This window comes from Orcinus orca, chromosome 15 (genome assembly GCF_937001465.1).
Source record: "Orcinus orca chromosome 15, mOrcOrc1.1, whole genome shotgun sequence".
NCBI classification, from domain to species: Eukaryota; Metazoa; Chordata; class Mammalia; order Artiodactyla; family Delphinidae; genus Orcinus; species Orcinus orca.
The window spans coordinates 4,326,137-4,338,547 of record NC_064573.1 but is presented as its reverse complement, the minus strand read 5'-3'; the positions used below and the strand labels follow the sequence as shown (position 1 = coordinate 4,338,547).

Sequence of the window (12,411 nt, the reverse complement as noted above, 5' to 3'; positions counted from 1 at the left end):
GCAGCTTGCCGGTTTAGCTTTCAGTTTCGTGGCCCACTGGTGAAGTTCTCCAGGAATTATGAAGCATCCAATTAACAAATGCTCAGCCCTCAGGAACACTTTGGGTACACCGCAGCTATTCCCTAATGCAACAGACACTTGGGATTTGGGGATCACTTGGCTGGTAACAGTAGTGCCTGTTCGAGTTCCTTCTGTGTGACCGTTTCTCCCACCTCCACCCTACCAGCCCCCCCCCCCCAGGGCACACCCCACCAAGAAGAACCACGTGGGAATATTTCCCTAGGCTGGCTCTATGAAAACTTGGTCTCTTCTTTTAAAATATTGCAGTTGTGGAGTAAAGGAGGCATCCTAGGACGCTGCTTTAAAATCTTGGCTTGGGGCTTCCCTGGTGGCGCAGTGGTTGAGAGTCCGCCTACTGATGCAGGGGACACGGGTTCGTGCCCCGGTCCGGGAAGATCCCTCATGCCGCGGAGCAGCTGGGCCCGTGAGCCATGGCTGCTGGGCCTGCGCATCCGGAGCCTGTGCTCCACAATGGGAGAGGCCACAGCAGTGAGAGGCCCGCGTACCGCCAAAAAAAAAAATCTTGGCTTGATTGATGGTGTAAAGCTGATTCCCTGTCCCAAGAATTTTATTGGGAGGGGGCAGGAATAGGAAGAAGAATAAGATACAAAAGTGTTAACACTTCTCCTTTAAAACCTAGGCGTGCAAACCACAGGGGAAAAGCAGAACATGAAAGCAAAATTAATATTAGGATTTGCAAGGTAAGTTCTACTTTCGTAAGTTTTAAAAATACATTATTAATAATACTTCTTTTGGCATTTTTATAAAGAAAAGTATACCAAAGAAAATGATAATCCCACAGTAAAGAGATCCTTTAAGCATTCAGCATATTTTAAATTGAAATATAGTTGACATACATGAGCATCGTTTTAAAACAGAAGATATCGTACTCTCTAGAGCCAAAACAAAACGCTTAGAATGCAGAACTTACACCGGCTGCCACCCTCTCGTGCGGTTTGTACGCTGCACAAAGCCGCGGAGGGGTGGATGGGGCTGAAGTCCACCAGAGCCCACGCCACCAGGCCCTTTTCCTGGGCGCCCCGTCCGACCAGAGGGGATGCCTTTTTAAATGACCTGTGCAAAGGGGGCTTTTTTGGGGATACACATGACAGTGCCTTACAGGCCAGCTGTACCCTGGGTACTACATATTCCCCTAGAGCAGCAAACAACTAAACAAATAATTACATTAGCAATAAAACGTGAAGCTCTGGCTTAACAAGCAAGGTAAGACGAGTCTGGTCTCATCTCCCAGGAGCCAGCGTGCTGGGAGCACCAGCCGTAATTCCCAGGCAGCCTTGGCAGGACCTGGCAGGGAGCCTGCAGGTCAGGATGAGGGGACAGGCAGAGCTGGCGGAGCGGCTTGGCTCAGTGCAGGCTTCACATGGAGTTGATCTGAAGAGTCTTTGACTCCTTCAAAAAACTGTATGAAATCCAAGAACCACTTTTCCCCACTCCCTTACCCAGACTGTGAAAACTGAAGTCATAACACTAGAAATGGCTTGAGTGCAGTGACCCTGCCAATCATACTCTGGTCACACAGATATTCACAAGGTGGTTTTCCTTTGTCTTGAAGGAGATGGAGACGCACGAGGCAAAAAGGCAAAAAGTCCTCTGAGCGGGTGATAGGGGCCCGGGGGTCCAGGGCCCTGTGCCCACACTCAGGCACCACCACAGCCAAGCAGAGGGAATGTACTAACCAGGGTGCATCTGCTTTAACTAAGCACTTAGACTAAACTGTATTTGTTCACTTACTTCTTCCATCAGACCAGAGGCTACTTGAGGGTAAGGACAGCGTCTCCCAGCACCAAATCTGGTACCTGAATCAAAGGAGGTCCTTAAAGACCTGCTAAAGAAATGAGTGGAATATGTATCCTAGCTTTTCCTCTGAAGGATCAGAAAACTTCGAGCACTCTGGAATTTTTCTTGAGAAAGTGCTTTTAACACATAAATATTTCTCTCTGATTTCCTGAGGCTAAATGGAGCAATCCAGACACGTCACAGGTTAGGAATACGTTTGAACGTACGCTTTGGATTCTGAACTCATCTCTTGGCAGTTGAACTTGTCACTGAGAACAGGATATGAATATTTTGATTATAGGCCTTTCTTGGAAGAAAACGTAAAACTCTATAGTTTCGGCTCTGATTATAGTAGACAAATAGGTTTATTAGTGCTCAATTCTACTACATTTCTATGAGCTCATAAAAGTATTTTTCTTCCTGAAAGGACTTTGACAACAACAAATAGCCCTGTGTTTGTATAGTACTTGGTATATTCCCAGACATTAGCTCATACGATTGGCCTAGCAACCTGGTAGGGTGGATTGAGTGAATGTTGTTATCTAATATTTCATAGAAAAGGGTAATGGCCTTTTTTTTTTTTTTTTTACTATCATCTGTTAGTGGGAGTGACAGGGTTAGAGGCTAACTCACCTGCTTCTAGGTGTTATATTCTAACGCCTGTTTCCATGTCGGAATTGCCCACCTTAGAAGTGAGGGGGTGAAGTGTTCTATGCACCTCACAATCATTTATTGACGTATCCTGCCTCAGGCCAAGAAAGTTTCAAACATTTATCAGCTTTACCAGTCATTTGCAAAATTACAGTTGGAATAGGATTCTAGCTCATGCCCAGCTTTGCCGTGGTCTCTGTGGCCCTCTCCCAGCAGTGGCGACCACATTTGCACAAGGGTCAAAGTGCAGGAAAGGGGAGGCCACCTTTCGGAAGGGGGCGAGTTTCCGATCACCTGCGGGGTTGCGGGGTGAGGGAGGATAAGCCTGAAGAAAATGAGAGCCAGACAAACTTGCCTCCCCACTCAAGAACATCTCCCCTCAAACTCATCCCACACTTCAGCAAGTTCAGCTGCTCCGTGGTTGGGGTTTCACTTTTTCCAGATGCTTACCTTGCTTTCCTCCGAAGCGAGACCCGCCTGTTTTAAAGTGAGAGTTTTGTTTGGAAAGGAAGAAGTTACTTCGTTGTCTGGGACCAGCCTCGGGGCGGGGATGGGAGATCTGGGTGTAGGTCTCTCTGGGAGCCCTTTATAGCCAGAAGCCTGGGTTCCAAGAGCCGAGGAGAGAAGAGCTTAGAACGGTTGGCAGAAAAGTGGGGCTTCTCCCGCACTTTTGCCTAGACTCCCCAAATCATCTAGTTCATAAAGATCAGTAACTGTTTCACCGTGATTCGGGAGAATTAAGAAGAGGTGAAGGATGCGGGCACAGATGGAGTGTTAGGATTTCCTTTCCCGCATGGTTGCTAACAGCAACAGCTGGAAGTTACCTCAGTGTGTGTCCTAGGGGTTGGGTTGATAAACGGTAGTCATCCACCAGTGGAACCATGTGTACTGTCACCAGAGGTTGGACACGAAGCCTGTGTTGATAGGAAAGGTGTTACTGGAGAAATGGTCCTTTTTCCTGGCCCTGCACCTTCCCTTCTCAGTGCACACCCCACATCTTCTTAGGGAACCACACCTCTCACGCTCAGTCCTATGGTTTGTTCCGAAATGCAGCGGCGGTGAGGGCTTGTGAGAAAGCCCACTGAGGAGAACAGAGACACAAGCTCCCAACCGCAGGGCTGGTCCGGGGCTCCCAGCAGGCCAGCAGGACGGAAGGGACTCACTTCTCAGCGTTGTTGGAACCGTAGGGAAAGAGGAGGCTTCTTCCCCCTGAGGATGCCAGTGCCGGGCTCTGAGGATGCGGGGGCTAGAGGGCCATCGCACGAGGATCTGCTGGAGGATGAGGCCAGCCTCGAGGAAGGAGGGCATGGGTTGCAGGATTCCTCAGGACTTCGTGTGAGCGCCTGACTTTTCAGTTACCCAGTGGATAGATTCCCTTTGTGGCTGAAGCCAGTTTGGGCTGGGTTTCTGACATTTACAATGGACAGAGTCTTGGTCAATAGACATTCATGATACGTCATGGAGTGAAAAGGCAGGTTTCAAAACATTATGTTCCATCTTAGTTTTTAAAAGCATACCGTATACTTATTTATAGACACAAAAAGTCTTGGAAAGAGACATCATGATGTATGTTATCTCTAGCTGGAGGAATGACAAGTGATTTTTCTTTTCTTCTGTTAATTTTCTAATTTTAAGTAAGACAGGCATGCCTTATTTGTGTAATGAAAAAGCGTTTTTATTTAAGGAGATGAATTACAGGAAGAAAAGCAGACATCAGGGCTCTGGGATCAGTAGCTTCTAGTCTCAAGAGCTGCTGTGATGCTGGACGTCTGAGAGGTGCAGCCCTTGGCCATCCTGAACCACTTTGTAAGGGCTAGTTCGTCTTCTATGACCTCTCAGCCTTGTTCCTTTTCCTGTAATAATGCTTACCATGGTGGGAGTTCATTCATTCATTCATTCATTCACTCTGTAAGCGCCGCTACTCTAGTGTTAAAGATGTCAAGATGAATGACACAGGGTCTCAGTCCTCCTTTGCTGGGAGCAGATGCTCTACAGCATGGAATTCTCTGCAGAAGGATCTGCTGCATCTCTGCTCCTCTCTGTTCCTTCCTGACCCCCCAGGCCCTCTGAGGGACCCTGCCAAAGGACAGGTCTGGGGCTGATGTTGCCAAACCTCTGCTGGACCCAGGACCACCTGCTAGGCCTTGCGCTGCACGCGCACACGGGGATCCCGCCAGGACTGGAGTGGGAGCCCCGGGGGGGAGGGGCTGTGGGCCAGGCCACGGGATGATAGAGGTTCTTTTCTCTTTCGTCCTTGTCATCTACCAGGAGCCAGAGAAAGCCTCTCACCATCTGCCCGAAACTCAGGAACGGCTCCTGCCCTTCCCAACTCCTGCCTGGAAGATGAGGGGACACAATTTCCTCCTTCCGGAGGGCAGGTAGCCTCCTAGATCAGAGACCCTCCACACCTTAGGTTTTCAGATTGCTGGGCTGTAGTCGTCGTCATTATTTTTTAACAGATTTATTGAGGCACGTTTTACATACATGAAATTTCCTCCGTTTTAGGTGTACGTACAGTTCAGTGATTTTCAGTAAATTTACAGGGGCTGTGCAACCACTCACACCATCCGGTTTGGGAACATTGCTGTCACCCCAGAAAGATCTGTCTCGGGCACCCATTTGCATTTGCTGCCTGTTCCCGCCCCCAGCCCCAGGCAGCCACTGATCTGTCTCTGTAGGATTGCTTCTCTCTGGACGTGTCATCTAAATAGAATCGTACAACAGGTGCCTTTTGCTTCCGGCTTCTTTCGCTCAATTTCATGTTTCTGAGGTTCATCCGTGTGGTAAGAGCATCAGTCCTCCATTCCTTTTGTATTACTGCATGGTGTTCTATTGTATGGACAAGTCACGTTGTTTATCCATTCATCAGTTGCTGGACATTTGGGTTGTTCCCACTTTTTGGCTGTTGCGAATAATGCCGTTATGGACTTTTACGTACACGTCTTTATGCGAACACACGTTTTTATTTTTCTTGAATTCGTAGGGGTGAAATTGCTGGGTCTTATGTAAATTGACCTCTAGCTTAAGGAACTGTCAAACTGTTCCAAAGTGGTTGTACCGTTTTACATTCCCCTCAGAAATTACAAGGATTCCAGTTTCTCCACGTCCTTGCCAACACTCATTATATTGGTTCTAGTGGCTGTAAAGTGGCATTTCATTGTGATCTTAAAGTGCTTTTTCCTCACGAAGAGTCATCGTATTATTTTCCGTGGCCAGAAGTGACCCCACGATTTGTGTGATCACTCTTTCCTTGTCCTGCAGTTCGGTCCGGTGATGCTGGTTGAAGGGATGGGAGCTAAAGGCCGGCAGGCACTCAGCATGGTTTCCTGAGCTGTCTTGAACGTGAGACTCTGGAACCACCCACTGCAGTCTTTGCTGTGCTGTTTTGCTGGTGCCTTTGCTGTGTGTTAAGGTTGGCCTGAAATCTTTGCACAGAACAAATCACTGTGTTCCTTGCAGGGTTCGCCTGGTCGTATAAGCCTTGGAGTTTCCTAACCCCCCACACAGTTGCACTACATTGTTTGGGACAAACTTTAGGAAATCTCTGCCCTTCTTTTGGCCTCCTTTCTTGCATTTTCATTTCAACTCAAGACACGGCTGCTGGTTGGGATTTCCCTCCAGTACGAGGGGAGCGATGGGACTGATCACACTCCTCCCTCCCACCCGGAGCGCCTGCTCCAGCCCACATCGTGTGTGCGGTGCTGTCTTGGAGCAAGCGCGTGAGAAAGACCGGTATCACGCCCATTACATTTCCGTGAAAGCACCTCGCGGGGAAAACACGCAGCCTTCGATTTGGCCTCGAGACTCCTACACAAGGGCTCTTAGGAAAGGGTGACATTCCAGAACTTATTTCCCTTTTGGTGAATGACATGCCGCTCTGCAGGGAGCGTGCTCCACCCTAAGGCGTGCCTGAAATAGTCTGCAGCGGGAACTGCTCACCTAGCTCAGAGCTGGGTCCTGTTAAGGGGGTCTCCTTCACCAGCAGCTGAAAGCAGAAGGCCCTCAGCTCTGGTGGGTCCAGGTTGCTGAAGTCGGGAGAGCCTAATGCCTTTGCCAGATATGCGTCCTGAAAATACCGATAGTTCTGGGATGAGATTCTTCTCACCAGGTTATCGGATGTCAGCCTATGAGAAGACACAGTGTCAAGTCACCCCCATTTCCCCTCCCCTCCCATTAACCTTGGCTCTCCAAGTGCTGTTGAGAGACAGCGGTGGCCTCGTGAGTGAAAAGGATCGCACTATTACGTCCAAGAGGTTGTGCCGCCTGAGCCCCACTCCCCAGAAAGCATCTCCCAGCTTTCACCTCCTCAGGGTAGCGGGCTAGATGCCAGGGAATTCAAGACGAAGAGACACTGCTTTTCCCAGTTGGTGGGAGAACCAGGTTTGTCAAACACACACACACACACACACACACACCCCCAGGTGTTCAGACAGTGGCGGGTGGAGCGAGGGGAGGGGAGTCAGGTGAGACCCTGAGGAGGTGGCCCTGGTGCTGACTCTTGAGGGTGGAGCAGGGGCCACCAGTAATGAAGGAGGACCCGGGCCTCCATGGTGAAGACACGGAGGTGCAGACGGAGGGCCTGGGGCAGGGCCCATGCAGCGGGGGACGGAACGGCCCAGCAGGCAGTGCATCACACAGCGATCAGGACCCTGCGTCTAGAACGTGGCAGTCAGCTTCCTGGTCCAAGAAGGTAACTCATAGCTCTATTGAGGTGGGACTGGAGGCTGCCTTTGGGGAGAGGAAGGGCCCTCATCCTGGATGGAAACCTGGATGTGAGGCCTCAGAGGACCAGCTGAGACCTTTAGTGGCCCCCAAAGCACTGAAAGGGTGGTGGCACCGTACCCCCCAACTAAGTCAGCATAAAAATAACCCTCAGCATAAATTAACTGCTTGGAAGTCTAACAAATTTAGCTTTCCCCATGATGATTATTCCATTGCTTCTCATGAAAAATCCAAAATAAAATGAAATACTTTCCACACATATTTTGAGTTTTCGTGCCATCCATGTGTCCTAAGCCTGTGCTCACGATCCCCACTGAAAAATGCACTCAACGTCGTATGTGCTCAGCAGATTGCAAGTTAAAACAACAGTGAGCTATCACTACACGTCTATTAGAATGGCCCAAATCCCAACACCGACGAAACCGTCCTTCTAGTGAGGATGTGGGGCAATAGGAACTCTTTGTGTTTTGCGGGTGGGGACGCAAAAGGGCTCCATCCACTCGGCAAGACAGCGTGGCCGTTTCTTACAAAAGTGAACATATTCTGACCATATGATCCAGCAATTACACTCCTTGGTATTTACCCAGAGGGTTTGTGTCCACACAAAAATCTGCACCTAGATGTTTATAGCAGCTTTATTCATGATTGCCGACACTTAGAAGCAACCAAGATGTCCTTCAGGGCTTCCCTGGTGGCGCAGTGGTTGAGAGTCCACCTGCCGATGCAGGGGACGCGCGTTCGTGCCCCGGTCCGGGAGGATCCCACATGCCGCGGAGCGGCTGGGCCCGTGAGCCATGGCCACTGAGCCTGCGCGTCCAGAGCCTGTGCTCTGCAACGGGAGAGGCCACAACAGTGAGAGGCCCGCGTACCGCAAAAAAAAAAAAAAAAAAAAAAGATGTCCTTCAGTATGTGAATGGATAAACTGAAAGGTATATAATTCCCCATTGGGAAGCATTTTTTTATTGTGGTAAAATATATATAACATAAAATTTACCATTTTAGCCATTTCTAAGTGTATAGTTCAGTGGCGTTAAGTACATTCATTTTGTTGTGCAAATAATACCACCATCTCCAGAACTGTTGATCTCCCTAAACTGAAACTCTGTCCCATTAAACAATAACCCCCATTCCGCCCCTGGCAACCACTATTCTACATTCTGTCTCTATGAGTTTGACTACTCCAGGTACCCCATAAACTGGAATCCTACAGCATTTGTCCTTTTGTGTCTGGCTTATTTCACTGAGCATAATGTCCTCAAGGTTCATCCATGTTGTAGCCTGTGTCAGCATTTCCTACCTTTTCATGGCTGAATCATACTCTGTTGTATGGATAGACCACATTTTGCTTATCTATTCATCTGTCCATAGGCACATGGATTGATTCCACCTTTTGGCTATTGCGAACAATGCTGCCGTGAACATGGGCGTACGTACGTCTGCATGAGTCCCTGCTAGAATGCATGATTGTTAATAAAGGAAAATAACAAGCGATAACGAAAGTGCGCCTTCTGATAAAGCACGGCTGCTTCTGTGAAATCAGAAAACGGATTCTCTATGAAGCACAGATTATGGCCGTTCTGATTGCAACTAACATACCAGCAATGTTTTTTTTTTCTTTAAGTTACAAAAACTATATTTTACGTGCTTGCCAAGGTACAGGATTACTCAGGAAGAAAATCTCGTACAACCAATGCCAGTCAATGCAAATAATTAAATAACTCTAGCCTCAGGGGTGGGGGGAAGTTGTCTTTTCATCGTGCAGACCCGATTACCTCACCTAATTCCCTCACTAGCAGCTTCTGCCAGCGTCCCGGCCCCCTTTCCAGTCTCACTGCCAAGGTCTTCTCATTCTATCATGTAAGTTTTTCCCTTACCCACTTGCTCCTTCCGCCAAGTGCACTTACCCTTTTGCTTTCACAGATTGCCGTTTTCATGGGGAATTTCTGCTTACTCGTCCCTGAGCCTTGCCTGCCCCTCACATCCCGGTCGTCTTAGACTGTGAATTCCAAGAAGGCAGGCAAGGTACTGGTTTCATGTACTTGGAGCTGGGAAGTTGCCTGCGCTCCCCGCCTCTCCAGCAGCCCTGGATGGTAGATGCACTGAAGGGAACCAGGGTGGGGAAGTCTCAGAGCAGGTCCTGGCCCCAGGGCTCCGTCCCCTCCTCACATCAGAGACTGAACATCTCACCAGCACAATGAATGAGCTGATCTGGTTCGGAGCAATCAGGAAGCAGATTTCTGGGTGTTTCTTTTCCATAACATGTAGTGTTTTCAATGCTCCTGGCTGCTGACGTCACTTTCGGCGCTAAACAATAGCCTATTTTCTAAGTAGTGAAGAGCCTCATCCTGTGGAACAGGAGTGCTCCAGGGTTCACTTACAAATCCCCTCCTTTCTTGGCTCAGGTCAGCCTCAGACCAGAACATCTGTGCTGAGGGGGGGTGTGTGTGATCTCTTTTCTTTGTATTTCTTAGCCTCCCTTCTTCCCTACTTGCAAGTAATGATGGTGTGATTTCGTCCCTTCCAATCCTTCTGTCTTTAATTTTTTTGAACCTCCTGTCAGTCTTGTTTAGAAGTAGTAGTAATAAGCATCCGTGTCTTACTACTACATTATTTTTCCCTGTGACTGAGTCACATATTTTATTTGTATAACTGAAGAAAATGGGCAACTGGTATTGGGCGCTTTAAGGAATTTTGCTATAATGAGGGCCTTTCTGATGCTGATCATTGAAAGTACATGGGAATAACCTGTGCAAGTTCTAACTGATCTTAGCTTCTACTGTTTGATTTTTAAACCAACATACAGTGGAATTGACTTCTGTGTGAACGTGTGTACCATTCTATGAATTTTCACACGTGTATATATAGAATCAAGTAACCGTATATACAGAACAATTCCACCATCCAAAACACCCCCTCATGCTGCCCTCCCCCTCCACCACATCCCCTGGTAATCACCGAGTTTTGTCCTTTTGAGACCGTCGTGGAAATGGAACTGATCTCGGGTGGCCTCGGCCTGCAGCGGCTTGAAGCAGGGTTTCGGTTCCCGGCCAGTGACTGAGGTCGGGTCGCAGCAGTGAGAGTACCGGATCCTAGCCACTAGACCAGTGGTTAGTGACAAGGCCCTGCCTCTACGGCTTTGCAGAAAAAAGAATTCCCACAAAGATGGAAAATAGTGAAACAAGTCAAGTATTTATTTAGGAGAAAAAAAGAGTACGTGTGGATAGACACACGGGTGGACTCAGAGAGAGAGTCGTGCCCGCGCGACAGTTTAAATCACTTACATGGGGCATTTCTTCCGTGTTTCCTTTGTCCAGTCTTTTTGCTTTGCCCGGTTCAGACTCCATATTTGGTGTAGCTCAGGATTTTCCCATGTGTGCGCGCGCATCTCTTAGCCAAGATGGATTCCACGGAAGAGGCCTGTGGGTAAGTGAGCGTCAGTTGGCATCACTCCCCTTTTGACCACCAAGGAGCCTTTCTGCGCATGCAGTCGGGGAGGTCTCCTGACTTCAAGAATGAGGAATATGTGGTATCTTATCTTCTACCTGGGCAGGGGCCAGCCTCCTCTCTCAATTGTCCTGTTATTCCCGTCTAGGAGTATTGGTCCACAAGGAATGAACTCAAACTGTTTGCCCTGGGGGCCCATCTGTCTCCTGCCCCAGAGCCACACATTTTTGAGACTAGCTTCTTTCATGCAGCATCATGCTTTTGAGATTCATGCAAGTAGTGGCATGTATCAGTAATTTATTCCTTTTCATTATTGGGTCGTATTCCATTGTATGAATGTTATCAGTTTACCCATCCACCTGTTGAAGAACACTTGAGTTGTTTCCAGTTTGGGGTGAATATGAATCGACCTGCTATGAATGGTCATGTCCAGGTTTTTGTGTGAACATACATTTTTATTTCTCTAGGAATCTCATACCTAGGAATGGGATTGCTTAACTTTACAAGAAGCTGTCAAATTGTCTTCCAGAGCAGCTCTGCCACTTCACATCGCTACCAGCAGTGCTGAGAGCTCCAGGGGCTCTGCATCCTCACTAGGACATAGCCACTTCACATCGCTACCAGCAGTGCTGAGACCTCCAGGGGCTCTGCATCCTCACTAGGACTTGCTACTGTAAGTATTCTTTTATTCCAGCCACTGTAACAGGGAACAAGTCCCCTGGCCTCTTGGAATTTACAGTCTGAGACGACATTGTTGCGAAGGGGCCTGTAAGGCTTGCAGACAACACACTGTGGCGTTAGTCTGCATGTCCCTAACATCTAATGGTGTCGAACATCTCTTTATGGGCTTATTTGCTGTCTGTAGATCCTCCTTAGTAAAGTGTCTGCTCAAGCCTTTTCCCAATTTTTAACTGAGTTTTCTGACTGTTGAAGTTGAGGGTTCTTTATGTATTCTGGATAAATGTCCTTTAATGGCTACATGGTGTGTAAGTATATTCTCCCAGTGAGGAGCTTGTCTTTTCATTCTCCTAACAGCTGATTGCAGTCTTTGAGTTAATTTTTGAATAAAGCCAAAGGATGTCGGGGTCCCTTTTCTGCGTATGGGAGTCCCATTGTTCTAACACCATTTTTGAAAAAGTCTATCCTGGTTCCGCTGAACTACTTCTTTGCCATTGTCAGAAATTCACTTGGCCATATTTATGTGGGTCTAAGTCTAGACTCTGTTCTCTTCCACTGATCTATGTGCTTATCCCTTTGCCAATATACACTGTTGTGATTACTGTTGTCTCTATAGTAAGTCATAAAGTAGGGAGAAGTGTGATTCCTCCAACTTTCTGCTTCTTTTTCAAAGTTGACTTGACTATTCTAATTCTTTTGACTTTCCCTATGAATTTTAAAATTAGGTTGTCTTTATCTGCAAAATAATCCTGCTGGGATCTTGCTCTGAATTGCATTAAATCTGCAGACTGTTTTGAGAAGATTTGACACCTTTACTATTATGAGTCTTCCAATCCATGCACACAATATATTTCCCCATTGATTTGGCATTCTTGGATTTCTTTCATCACATTTTTAGTTTGCAGCATGCAGATTCTGTATTTTCAGCGCAAAGATCCTGTTGTTTCCAGATTGTTGTTTCTAGCTTTAAAAGAAATAATTCTGTTTCCCATTTATGATGACTTATGTTGCAAGTGTTTTACAGATATTCTTTATCAAGTTAAGGTACCTTCGTGAATG

At 47.5% G+C, this 12,411-nt stretch overlaps 1 long non-coding RNA gene across 3 annotated transcripts in view; it reads left to right on the top strand.

Moving 5' to 3' along the window:
- The window catches only part of LOC125961197 (uncharacterized), a 29,651-nt gene extending 18,367 nt beyond the window's left edge, over positions 1-11,284 (top strand). Inside the window, exons 4-6 of one of the 3 annotated variants that reach the window (XR_007471568.1) lie at positions 701-761; positions 10,545-10,653; positions 11,142-11,284. This is a non-coding gene — a long non-coding RNA (uncharacterized LOC125961197). Of the gene's footprint in view, positions 1-700; positions 762-3,561; positions 5,693-10,544; positions 10,654-11,141 lie in introns of those variants that run through there. The other 2 variants (XR_007471570.1, XR_007471569.1) reach the window with 2 other exon arrangements.
- The last annotated feature ends 1,127 nt before the right edge of the window (positions 11,285-12,411 follow it).